Here is a 12,423-nt window from a genome sequence, read left to right as displayed (position 1 = left end):
ATAGGTGAGTAGGAGGAGCACCAGCTAGTACAGCATCCAGAGCCCTGGTATGGAGGCCAGTAGCCTGGCCTCACCTCCCACCTCCCACTCCCTCCCAATCCTTCACTCTCCAGTCTCCCACCCACGCTTACTCTTTGGCACAGGGCAAGCCACAGCTGAAGGGTTAGGCCCAGAGGACTTAATGGGGCCCCTCATCCACATGTGTCAGTCAAGTGCCACCTGGTGGAGCAAAGTCAGAACTGCTGAGGCAGCTGTTAGCCTGATCAGCTCCCTCTCAGAACCTCTTCATAACTCCTAGGAATCAGGATCAGTCTCCTAAATCAGGGGTCCCCAACTCCTGGGCCACGGCCTGGCCTGGCCCGTGGCCTGTTAGGAACCCGGCTGCATAGCAGGAGGTGTGCAGGGGGTGGGGTAATGAAGCTTCATTGGTATTTGCAACTGCTCCCCAGAGCTAGCATGACTGCCTCAGCTCCATCTCAGATCATCCGGCATTAAATTCTCAAAGGAGCATTGGTACCTGATAGCAAAAAGATTGGGGGCCGCTGTCCTAAATGTTTCAGGCTACGTTTTCTTCCCTCTCCTGGCTGGTTCCAGGTCTGGCTGTGATCCAGGCTCATAGCTAGGGATAGGACCCCAGATTTAGTCTGTTACATTAATGTAGCAATGTGCCTATGCCTAGCTTAAGTAAGAATGATTCAGCTCGTTGCATCACGCATGTGTGGCAGAATGCCACTATTGTTCCCTGGCATATATTAGCCCACGCGGTCCCCCAATGCCATTTCATTTTCATGTTGGCTCCTTGTTCTTTAAAGTAGGCGTCTCAGCATCAAAACCTTCACTTCTTAACAAGCTTGGCGCTGACAGCTGGGACACCCTGAATAATGGTTTCTATCTCGATTACTCCTCCAAACCTCCCAAGCAGCCTGGGCCTATCTCCTCTACTCCGACTGAACCCCATTGCTGTTACTGGAGTCAGCACACCTGGGCCAGCTCTCCTAGCGATGGGCTAATTGGCATCTGTTTACTATGTGCTGGAAACTGTGTTGAGCATTTTCTATGAATTACAGCAGGTCTTTGAATAACATTATTTTGTTCAATGTTGTTTTGTTATACTATTGATGAGATGCTTATAGGAACTTTACTCTTGTCTATATTGATTAGCCTATTGTAAAACCGGTTTTATTATATATCGTTTAACTTAAAGTCACAGAACCTACTGATGGTGTTAAGTGAGGACTTACTGTATTTCATCTAACTCCTTACAACAATATTATGAAGTAAGTACCATCCTTTCCCCCTTTTATTGGTAAGAAAACAGGGACAGAAGCACTTTGTCCAAGATTCCCAGTGAATAAGTGGCAAGGCCATTGTTTAGACTCCAGATTTTGTTCTTAAACCCTTCTCTATATTGATCTTGGATAGTAACTTAACTCCCTCCCCAAAAAGGATAGGGAATATGTGAAATGGAGTTACTTTGCTAAAATTATCAACATTATGAAGGTTGAGGCATGAACAAGGTTGAAACATTCTTGTTCTAAACAGCTTGGAAACAAACATTTTTGAACTTTCCAGTCCTGCATCAATGCCTGGATATACATCTGGACCTCCAGGTAACCCTCTAATTACTCCCTGAAGGACTAATTCAGGTGGACACCCGTTATGGATGTGATCAGACCTCCTGGTGCCCATCATCTTGGTTGTCTGTCACCTCACTGATAACTGTTCTGGAGCAACCCTAGGGCTAAGAACACAGGACTGATAATTTTTAAGAATGTACTTTTTGCTGTAAGAACTTTTAACCTTTCTTCTTTGGAACACTTCTGGGTTTTTGCCTAGCTATGTTTCCAGCTTGCAAAATGCAAGACATGAATAAATAGTTATTCCTGCCAGAGGGGATTCCTTAGGCATTGATTTCGTGAGCGTCGGGAGGGAGGAGGGCGGGTCGAGGGAGTGAGGGAGTGGAGGGGGATGGGTAGGAGCGGGCTGAGGGTGCGTGCTGTGATGGAGTTAGTTTAGGAGGAGGATCTTTAGAGGTAGGGAGGGATTAGGCGGGAAGTACGATAGGAATGAAGGACCTTTCTTTCTTCTTTCTTTCTTTCTTTCTTTCTTTCTTCTCTTTCTTCTTTCTTTCTTTCTCTCTTTCCTTCCTTCCTTCCTTCCTTCCTTCCTTCCTTCCTTCCTTCCTTCCTTCCTTCCTTCCTTCCTTCTCCCTTCTCTTCTCTCCCCTTCCCTCCCCTTCCCTTCCCTTCCTTTCTCTTTTTCTTTTCTTTTTACCAAAGCTTCCAGACTCTTTTTGAGTTTGCTTGACACCCCTGAGCCTTCTTTTTCTCATCTGTACAATGGAGGTAATCTCTGCCCTACAAAATTGTTAGTGGATTCACACAGGAAACTTCCCATTCACAACCTGAAAGGTTTGTAGAGCTTCTCAAACGCTCCAAGGTTTCTTTCACGGAGGGTAAATCCACTAGCACTTGCTCTATCTTGTTGGTATCTTCTGCACAGATTCCCTCTTGAACTCTCTTCACATCAGTCTGGCTGAACACTCTCTCTTATAAAGGCTCTTTGTGTGTGAGCAGGGAGCCACAGCTTCACACACACTCTCCAATCTTGACCCTGCCTCCATCTCCCTTCTCCCAAGTTGCAGCCAGGAATGTTAGGGGTTAAGTTACACTGGGAGGTGGCACAGACAGAGTACACAGCCTACCTTTCACACCACAAAGGTAAGTCCCTTCACAAAATGCCAACATCTGTTTACATAAACCTGGCTCAGTCACATCTTCCTGACCTGTGTGTGTGTAAAAATGTTACTGTGGGCCCAACTGCTGCCTTATTCATATTCTTGGAGTGGAGTCTGTCACTGCAGAGTGCTCTGTCTCCTTGAGCACTGACTCTGACCACTCTCTCCTTGCTTGCTTGACACTGTGCACAGACAAGACGAGCCTGCCTCTGTATTGGCATGAGTGCTTGATTCCAGAGGCACGGAAAACATAGTTGGTATGGAGAAGTGGAATTATTTGAGACAGGTGGGCTTCCTGACCTCAGAATCATCTTATAAATACCTCCTCTTCGCCTTGGTCTTGAGTGAGGCAAATCGTGGCCTGGGTAGACGTCAGGCTCCTCTGCAGGACAAGCCCCTAGCTGTAGCCAGTAGAAGGACCTACCTCCATGGGGCACAAGGTAGGGAACAATGGGGCCTGGTGTAGGGAACTCCTACTGCCTATTTCAAAATAGGGTTTCAGTTCCTCAGCAACTCTGCTCTCCTGTGGAAAAAGTGGTCTGCCAGGCTTTGCCTCAGGGTAGTTCCTCAAACACTCCCCAAACAGCAGCTAGTTTCAGGAACTTTAAGGTTGTGTGTCTGGAGTTCTCATTCAACACTGTTTCTGTGGGCCCACGGCTCAAGGATGTCTTGCTTTAGCAACCTTATTATAGAAAGGGCTGCATTTACCCAGTGCAGGAGGTTGCTTTTCTCTTGCCTTCCTCTGTACCCAGCTTCTCTCTCGCTCCTCCCCATTTCCTGCTGAGCTCCAGCCTTCCTGATCTGCTCACAGGTCCCCTAATGGACTTTGTGCCTTTTCCTCCTTCTGGGCTTTTACTATGCTGTTTTCTGCTCATAACACAGCCTCCTCCCTGTCCATTTCCCAATGTTAGCTCCTCCAGGAGGCCCTTGCCAGAGAAGCCTCTTGCCAGAGGAGCCCCCTCCTCCAGTATCAGGAGCAGCTCCTCTCCTGTCCTGCTCCTGCTACCTGCTTCCCACTCTGCCGGACCCTGCAGGGTCTTGTTTTGACTCCCACAGGAAAAGAGGCGTGTGGTGTGGTAGAGACCAGAGATGTTGGTTTACCGCCTTACCGCTTGCTTCCAGCACCAAATACAAGCCTGGCACATTGCAGGAAGCCCATAAATGGCTGTTAAATTGGTGGATGAAGACAAGAAACCTCACAGGTCCCTGAAAGTCAACTTCCTCAGAGTTGTACATATATAACTGAAATAAAAGTCTCCAGGGACCAAGGACTGAGAGACACTGGTCAGTGGAGTCCATGGGGGAACTGGGGGACACATTCCTTCTCTAGAAAGGCAGCTCTTCTGGTCTTTCATGAGAAGTCAGAAATCTGGATTTTTATGGGCCATATTTCACTGTTTAAAGTTGAGTGATTGTGGCAGAGACACTTACTGTCCCTGGAATAACCACTGATGGCTCAGTCTCCAGCCCTTTGCCATGTGACTAACTGCAAATAGGCCAGCTCATTTAAGCCACTACAACCTTGTAGCTTTCCTGTCCCCTTCCATGGTGACCTTGAAAGTCGCATGTCCCAATTGGTGTAGATTCCTAATGGTCAGTCTGGGACCCTGAATGCCTTTGTGAATTACAAACCTCTGCCAACCCACAGTGAATATGGACTGGGAAGGAGAAACCAACCTTTGCTGTGATAAGCCCCTGGTGTTTTTAGGGATTTGTTAGTATTACATAACTTAGACTATCCTGACTACTGTAGTAAATAATTCCAGTGGATAATACAGTAAATAATTCCAATAATTCCAATTATATATATATATATATATATATATATATATATATATATATAGAGAGAGAGAGAGAGAGAGAGAGAGAGAGAGAGAGAGAGAGAGAGAGAGAAATAAAATATAGCCAGATGAAGCACAGTTGTAAGACAGATGCCCTTAGTGGGGCTCTAGTTTGTGACTTCTGACTTATAATATGACTCAGCTTACAATATTTTCATTCTCCTATAGCATGTGGGGAATATGCCCATTTTATTCTATGTAGCAGGAACACTTATAAGTGGACTTCTCTATAAGTCAAAGAGTGATTAGTTATTAATAGAAGATGCTTCCTAAAGAGCAATGGGCTGGGAGCTGCTAAAGACTTGCGTGGCTTCAGTTGTATGCTTTTTCCTCTCTGCACTTTAATTTTCCCATCTACACAATGGGAATATTGGCTTTTGATGGGGGCAAGTTTGGTTGACAGTGAGGTGGGTAGTGGGGAGCCCCAACCAGAGCTTTGTCTAGAGCTTCAAATACTATTTGCAAAGTACTGTGCTGAGCAACACATGAGATCTTCACCACACTGGCCTTCAGGAGTGTTTTGCTCGAGAGCTTGATAATTCAAAGACCATAAACAAGATGCTGAGTGTCTCCAGCTGCAGCTGGGTGGCATCAGCTGGGAGGTTGCACAGAGGAGGGAATCAGGAGGAAAGAGAAGCAGGTCCTGGATTGCAGATGGCAAATGAGTGAAGAAAGGGAAATGTGGGTCAAAGGGAAAACAGCTTAGCTTGGAGGGACAAAGAATGGGGCATGCCATCTCAGGTGAGGAAGGCTGAGGGGAGGTAATAAAGGGCCAACCTCAGCAAAGGCAGATTCTTCCAACTTGCCTGGCTGGGACTCCAGCCTTATAGGGTGGGAATCTTGGACCCACAAGAAGAACAGCCTCTCCTTTGAGAGGAACACATATTTTTCTGGGTCCTCGGGCACTCATCATCTATGTGGGCCTAAGCACATCACGTGGTCTTTCTGGCCCCTACATGTTCCATCCTTCCACCCCAAGTAAGCAACACTGCCATCTCCTTGAGCTCTAGCCCTGATCTCTGGGGTCACTCACAGAATTCCACTCCAAATTTGAACACTGCATTTGTGTCTCTTTTATCAGACTGTAGGTTGAGAGGATTTTCATTCATTCTGATAATCCCAGTGTCCTATTTAATTCTGAGTTAAGCTACACATGTACTTAAGGGATGTCCTAGAGATAATTTGAAAGAGAGAGAGAGAGAGAGAGAGAGAGACAGACAGACAGACAGAGACAGAGAGACAGAGACAGAGAGACAGAGACAGAGAGAGAGAGAGAGAGAGAGAGAGAGAGAGAGAGAATGAATGAATGAGAATATGAATGTGAAAACCCCAGCAAGAAAGTGAATGGAAATTTCTCTTCATTTGGAGTATGTTCCCGAAACTGCCCTTTAAACATTCACTCTTCTTGCACATTAGGTAAACTAATGGAGTGTTTTTAAATCTTCAATAAAAAGCACAATCTTATCTTTAATTAAAACACTAGGCAGAAGGTCAATATGCTAAGGGGGGAAAATTTTCAAATATCCAACTTCTGCTTGCTTAATGTTTAACCACGGTGTAGTTCTAGGAGATATTCTGTGCAAAGATATGCTAATAGCTAACTTCTGCTTCTGTAAACTTGCTTGCTTGTTTGATGCAGTTTTAGGTTTTATGAGCTACCTCCTCTGGAAGCTCGGGGCTGATTCTCTAGTGGGGAGAGTCAGTCGCTGGCCGGCTAATAAAGGCTCATAATTAATCTCAATTGGCTCCGTGGGTCTCAGATTTAAACACGCCACAACAAATACACAAACGAATTAAAGTGGGGCTGCCTTGGTTGAAGCAGGAGTTGGGGAAAAGATGGGCGGGGGATGGCCTGCCACCCAGGCACACTCTAAAAACCACAAAGAGACAGGTAGCTAGGCAGGCCAAGCCCTGCATCCCTGGGAGTCCAGCCTTTGTCCTGGCCTGCTCCCCACCCCCAGCCCCAGGGCACATAGCTCAGGCCTCCAGGCTTGCTTCTCAGAGGAAGCTCTGTTCTCAACCAGAGGGCTCAGGTGTAGCCAGGGCTCCTTATGCCCCAGAGGAGGAGCCCCAGGGTGGCATGCCAGCCCTGGTAACCTGTCCCTAGTGCATGAGCAGTGAATTGTTTTCACTTTCCACTTCAGGGGCTGCTCTGCCAGCCCTGGGGAGGGGCGCCTGAAGACAGCCTGCACTGTAGCCTGCCCTCGTTATTGTCCCTGGCTTTTGGTTTGGACAATGGAGGCTTTACAAGTGTTAGCCTGTGACTCAGCTTTCCTCTTTTGTGGTCATGAAGCCGGTTATCATAGAAGAAGGTAGCTCTGTAGTTTTTCAGGTTACCAGTACAGCGCAACTCCTACTGGCCAAAGGCAGGAGAAAAAGAAGGCTAATGAAATGGAATTTTCTTGAAGCTAAATTGAGTGCATTTGAAAGCCTTTTATTTCAAGGCTGTGCGCCGCCTGCTTTTTAGTCTTCCAATGCTCTCTCTTTCATAAATAATGGCAAAAAAAGGATGGTCATTATTGTCCTTACTTGGCAAAATGGAAAATATGTCAGTATTCAAAATAAAATACTATGAGAATTTCTGGGACATCTGAGGGCTTGGTAACCTCTGTTCTAACATTTTATAAAATTATGGTTCTCATTTTCTTATTTAGGCATGATTAAAATCTAATATATAAAGAAAGTGACAGGAGAAGCAAAAGGCGGAGAGAGCATGTGGGGCACAGCTGGGAGCCTCTCCGCCCAGTCTGTTCCCGCCCAGTCTGTTCCCGTTAAAAGGAAGTAGGAGGTTCCAAGGGAGAGGGCAGGTGCTGGTGACACCGCCAAGCATTCCTGGGAAGCCTGACTTCCCTGCTCCACAACCAGAGGCTACAGCTTTCAAATGCCAGCCAGGGCCAGCAGGAAGGTACAGAAAACAAGGCACCTTTAAAGAGGCCCTCCCTGGCACCCGTTAACCAGCAAATGGCAAGACCTTGGCTAGGAAAGAAGCTGCAGTACTGGTACCAGCTGCCTCCAAGAGGGGGTCTGGCTAGACACAGGCCGTTCCTCAGCAACACAGTTTTTGCTGAGAGAGCCAACTGTTGGGATGTGCATGACAAAGGCAGCTGCAGATCCTGCCCCCTTCCAAACTGCTGTCCTCCCCCCTCCTCCCAATGCCACCATCACATCTCTCTGGCTCAGCCACACACCTCCCTGCCCCAGTACTGATGGCTAGGAAGCCTTGGGATGACACTGTGCTCCATAGAGTCATTGGCTACCTCCATTCTTTTCCTTTCCCTGGGCTGACCCCATGACCGCAGCTTGCCTTTACTATGTCTCCTTCACACCTGCAGTCCTGGGATCCCACTGACAGTTCTTCCTGAGCCCATTCTGGCACCCGGGCCTCCCAGACACTGCTGCCCTTCCTCTGAGGGCCCTCTGTGCCCAGGCAGGAGGCCCTTCCTCCCAGCTTCCTGACAGCCCCAGCCCAGAAGCAGTTCTCACCCAGACCTCTACAGCTGCATTCTGCTATCTGTCCTTGCTTTCAGTCAGGGCACATTAGCCTGGGGCAAGAAAGGTGTTTCCAATCCTCCGGCTCTCCCTCACATGTACACTCCCTGGCGCTGTGGGACCCTCCTCACCAAACTAGGTTCACTTCTTCTATGGAAGAAGGGGTCTATGGAAATAGGAATCCTCTCAGCTAAGCTTTTTGGGCCAAACAGGTGCTCAGAATGACCACTGAGGCTGGGGGCCAGTGGTGTAGCCCCTCTGAGTGCTTGGGGCCAGCTGCAACAGGCTACACTGGGTGTTCTCTACAGCTGCCTCCACCTGTACTGCACCAGTCCTCTGTGCCATGTGCAGCTGGAGGCGGTTTCCTGTGAGACATGGTGTGCCTTCAAATCTTCTGGGTCATGGAGCCCTTTGGAGTCTCTTGAAAGCTTAATACACTCTCCCCAGAAAAATGTATGTGTGTGTGTGTGTGTGTGTGTGTATGTGTGTGTGTATGTACGCACACACCGAATTTACATACAACAGCAGGGTTATCAGGGTTATCATGTACCCCTGGCTCCCCAGATCCCAGGTTAAGAACTCCTGCTGAAATGTGTCACAGCAAAAGACAGGAGACAAGAGGCACTGTGGAGAGAAGTCTGGGTGTGAGTTTTGTTGGAGTAGCAACTTAGTGTGTGACTTTAGCACATTGTGCCATCACTCTCACCCTGGTCTAGCCTGGATTGTACTGTCAGTTGGTCTAGAGTGCCTTCAGGGCTCTTTTGAGTTCTGCAGTTATGGGGCTGTATGACATCCTCCGCCCCACCTCTCAAGGTCAAGCAAAGAGAAGGGGGGGGGGGGATTCTAAATCTCTCCCTGAGCAGCGCATCCTGGGAAAGGAGGTCAGCCAGCCAGAAGATGAAACTGAGCAAACAGCAAGTTCCCCTTTAACAAGAGTGAAAAAAACTGCAGAAGCTTTGGGAAAAAACTGCAGCTACTTCCTATTTTATTTTAACGTACTTTAAAATAATTTCAAAGTATTTTCTTCAATGTATTCTGTGACAGAATAACCACTCAGCCTGGGTTTAAAGCTCTGCTGTGATTCTTTAGCTGTGTGACCTTAGGCAAGTCCCTTTCCCTCCCTGAACCTCAGGTTCCTCATTAGTTGAATCACTAACAGCTGTAAAGATGAATGACAAGCCATGTAAGGAGTGCCTTACATGGGGCGAACACAAAATAAACAGAAACTCCAGCTATAGGTCATAATAGGAGTCAGGGGCTCTGGAGAGACAGCGGGGCAACGGGATGCGAATGTGGAACTTAAAGTGGATGACAGTCCTCCCACCAGGGGCAACTCTGAGCAAGTACATATGTCTGAACTGACTGTTAAAACTAGGCCTCAAGTACCCAGATGCCTGGTCTAGAGAGCTTTCTGGTAGACACCCTAGCCAGAGTCTCTTCTTTGAAACTGCATTTACAGGATCCAAAGTGTGACATGCCTGAGTTCTGTCTATGTTCAATGTTATGACTCACTGTCTAGCTGACCTTACCCAGGAGGACCCTGGACCTTCACTCTGTTCATGACCTCCAGGTTACCCACTGGAGTTTCATGGTGAAAATACAACCCCAAATTTAGTGACTTTTACACTGATGCTGTCATCTGTGGCTTCAACCTCACTTTCACTGTCAAGTACTGAACTACCGGCACTACACACAGAGAATTATGACAAGAACTAAAGAAAATAGACTTAACAAACACTGAGAAAGTGCCGAAACACACCCCATTACCACTTACAGTCAGCAATTTTTTGACTTAAGTTTAACATGTTCCATCTTCTCACTATTTTCTCCTCCTTTCTCTTTCTCCCGACCTTCTCCTTCCTCCCTCCCTCTCCCTAGCACCTCCCATCCTGGTGGCAGTAAGTAGCTCAGGAATTACACAGGGGACCAGGAGGCAGGCAGATCTGTATGTACCGGTTAGTTCTACCAATTCACTTACAGAATTTTATTTTATTTTTAAATCATGGCTTCTGGCAACAAGTCTCGATTGTGTTGTGGGCAGTTGAACTACAGAGTAGCCAGTGAGGGTCTCTTCTGCAAGTGCAAATGCACAGCTTTGGCCTGCTTTGCTTCAAATTACAGACTTCCATCCTTTATTGGCTGTGACCTTATTTAACCCGTTTGTTAAGTGGGGTTACTAAAGCTTTCTTTACAGGATTTTGAGACAGCACTGGCACTGGCCTGGCTCTCATCTTGGTGTGAGAGGAGGCCCTCCCTCCCACAGGGCTGTGTCAGGTTAATAAAAACACTGAGGTGTCTGAGTCTAAAGTGCAGGACTGAGTCAGGAGCATGGGAGAAATCAGGGTGAGCTCTCAGTGGATGAAATGAATGAAGCTTAGCACAAAAAACCCTGGATTCAAATCCTGACTCCACCATTGACTCATCTGGGCAAACTGGACACTTCCATAATTCTTTAAGCCTTAATTTTCTCATCTGAAAATAGGGATAATGAAACTATTGGGACTATAAGAAGTAGAGAGCATATCGTGATAAAAAGCCCTTAACACAAGTTTGAGAACAAGGCAAATTCTCTAAAAACGGCGATTGTGAGGCAAATTCCTCCCTCTGCTATCACCTTGGCGTTGGTTTTCCATCTATGAAATCTGAGAGTTGTGCCAGAGGCGCTTCAAGCCTCTCTTCCCAATTCCCAGATAAACGCTTCTAGGAAACTGGCTGAGAGACAATGTGGGCAAAGGTACAGCCTGTAGCTGTGTCACCTATCGTGCTCAGGTTTTAGCCCCTAAGGTGCCCTCCCCTTGGAGGAAGTGCGTGGCGCAGTGCTCACTCCCAACTCAGCATTGGGCCTGAGGCTCGGGATGCGCCAGGCTGGCAGCGAGAGGGACCTTGCGCACTGCAGCCAAGAGAACCCTATGCCCAGGCTCCAGAACCTGTGGCAGGGGCGGGCTCAGGGGCGGAGGTGTCCGTGCTCCCTGGACTCCCCCGAACTCTCCTGCCCATCTATCACTCACCGTCCACTCATCGCACAGTCCAGAGGCCGCTGTTAGTGCTGTGCCTCGCTGGCACCCGCAGTTGCGTCTATGATACCCGGTGCCCACCGCCTCCTGTGTCCGGCACGTCGAGATCTCCCCGCCCCGCCCCTCGCTCCTCTTCGGCCAATCACGACGCCCATCTTTCTCTCTCCGCCCCGCACCTCCCCGCCTCTCTCCCCGCGCTAGCCAATGGTACCACCTTGTCCCGGCCGCACAGGGCAGGGTCGGCTCCAGGTGGTACCCAAGGGCCTGCGCGGAAGGTTCGGGGAGTCGGGCCCGCGGTATGTCCTCCTCCCACCACCACCACCACCACCAGAACGCCCGGAGACTAGCGGAGGAAGCAGCCTCGACTTGGCTGGGAGGGTACGGGAACCTTGGGGGTTTTCCAACAAAGGCCACTGCGTGGGCGCCGCTATTACTGGAGTGTCAGTCGCGGGGGAGGAGTTTATCAGTAAAGCCTGAGCATTGTTAATTTTTACTCAAGGGGCACCTGTGTGCAGTCCTGTCGTTTGCTTGGCGTAGCCTCTTGGAGAGGACCCTATGATAAAGAAAAAAAGGTAATTTCTCTTCTGGTCACCGCCTGCTCCCGGAGGATTTGCCTGCGTGGAGGCGAGGGCACGAAAGACCACAAAAAGCCTTTTGGGGAACTCTGAACAGTTCGGTGTTTCTGGGGTGTGGGCATAGCAGGGCAGGGTGAAAAAGTTAATGGAAACATTTGCAATTTCTGTTTTATCTGGTGATTCCCAGTCCTGACGTCGGATGGACTTTTTCTCCCCTACCCCCAACATAAATCGTTTTAGTTTTATTCTATCTGTGGTTCTTACTGGAACCACAGATAGAATAGTCATGTGGCTATTTTGGACCTTCTAGAAAAATGCAGGTGCCCACATAAGCAAAAATATGCTGCGTTAAGGCTGTGGGCCCTGGACCCCACTTAAGAGGGGCTGTGCTAATCATTGTTAGGACTGCCGGATTTGGGGTAAAGAGTTTGGGCTGTGCCATCTACTTTTATGTGACCTTGCTATGTTGCAACCCCCTGGGGCTCAGTTTCCCCACTTGAAAAAAATGAGGGGGCTAAAGATGACCAGTCCAGGGATCCTTTAGCAATACTTTTGTGTGAATTCATGGAAAATGACCCATTGTCTACCAGGTCAGGGTATCCCTGGGGTCGTAGACCTCTTCTCTTGCACAGTCCAAAGGTCTGGTCATCAAAGCTAAGGCCAATAATTAAGTGCTTCTATTTTTTTTTTTTAACAGTGAGTAAAATGCAATGTAGCCCTCAACCTGTGAGAATTCATTCATGCTCAATAGGGTAAATAAACGTAGC

The 12,423-nt window shown here is 48.1% G+C and overlaps 1 protein-coding gene across 4 annotated transcripts in view; it reads right to left on the bottom strand.

The window, feature by feature from the left end:
* The window catches only part of RASSF4 (Ras association domain family member 4), a 38,974-nt gene extending 27,784 nt beyond the window's left edge, over window positions 1-11,190 (bottom strand). For all 4 annotated transcript variants that reach the window (XM_016137614.2, XM_016137616.2, XM_016137615.2 and 1 more), the window contains exon 1: window positions 11,076-11,190. The gene's annotated coding sequence lies outside the window, so the exon portion shown is untranslated. The remainder of the gene's footprint in view (window positions 1-11,075) is intronic.
* Between the last annotated feature and the right edge of the window lie 1,233 nt (window positions 11,191-12,423).

Source organism: Rousettus aegyptiacus, unplaced genomic scaffold, assembly GCF_014176215.1.
Source record: "Rousettus aegyptiacus isolate mRouAeg1 unplaced genomic scaffold, mRouAeg1.p scaffold_m13_p_6, whole genome shotgun sequence".
Classification (NCBI taxonomy): domain Eukaryota; kingdom Metazoa; phylum Chordata; class Mammalia; order Chiroptera; family Pteropodidae; genus Rousettus; species Rousettus aegyptiacus.
This window is presented reverse-complemented; position numbering and strand designations above follow the sequence as displayed.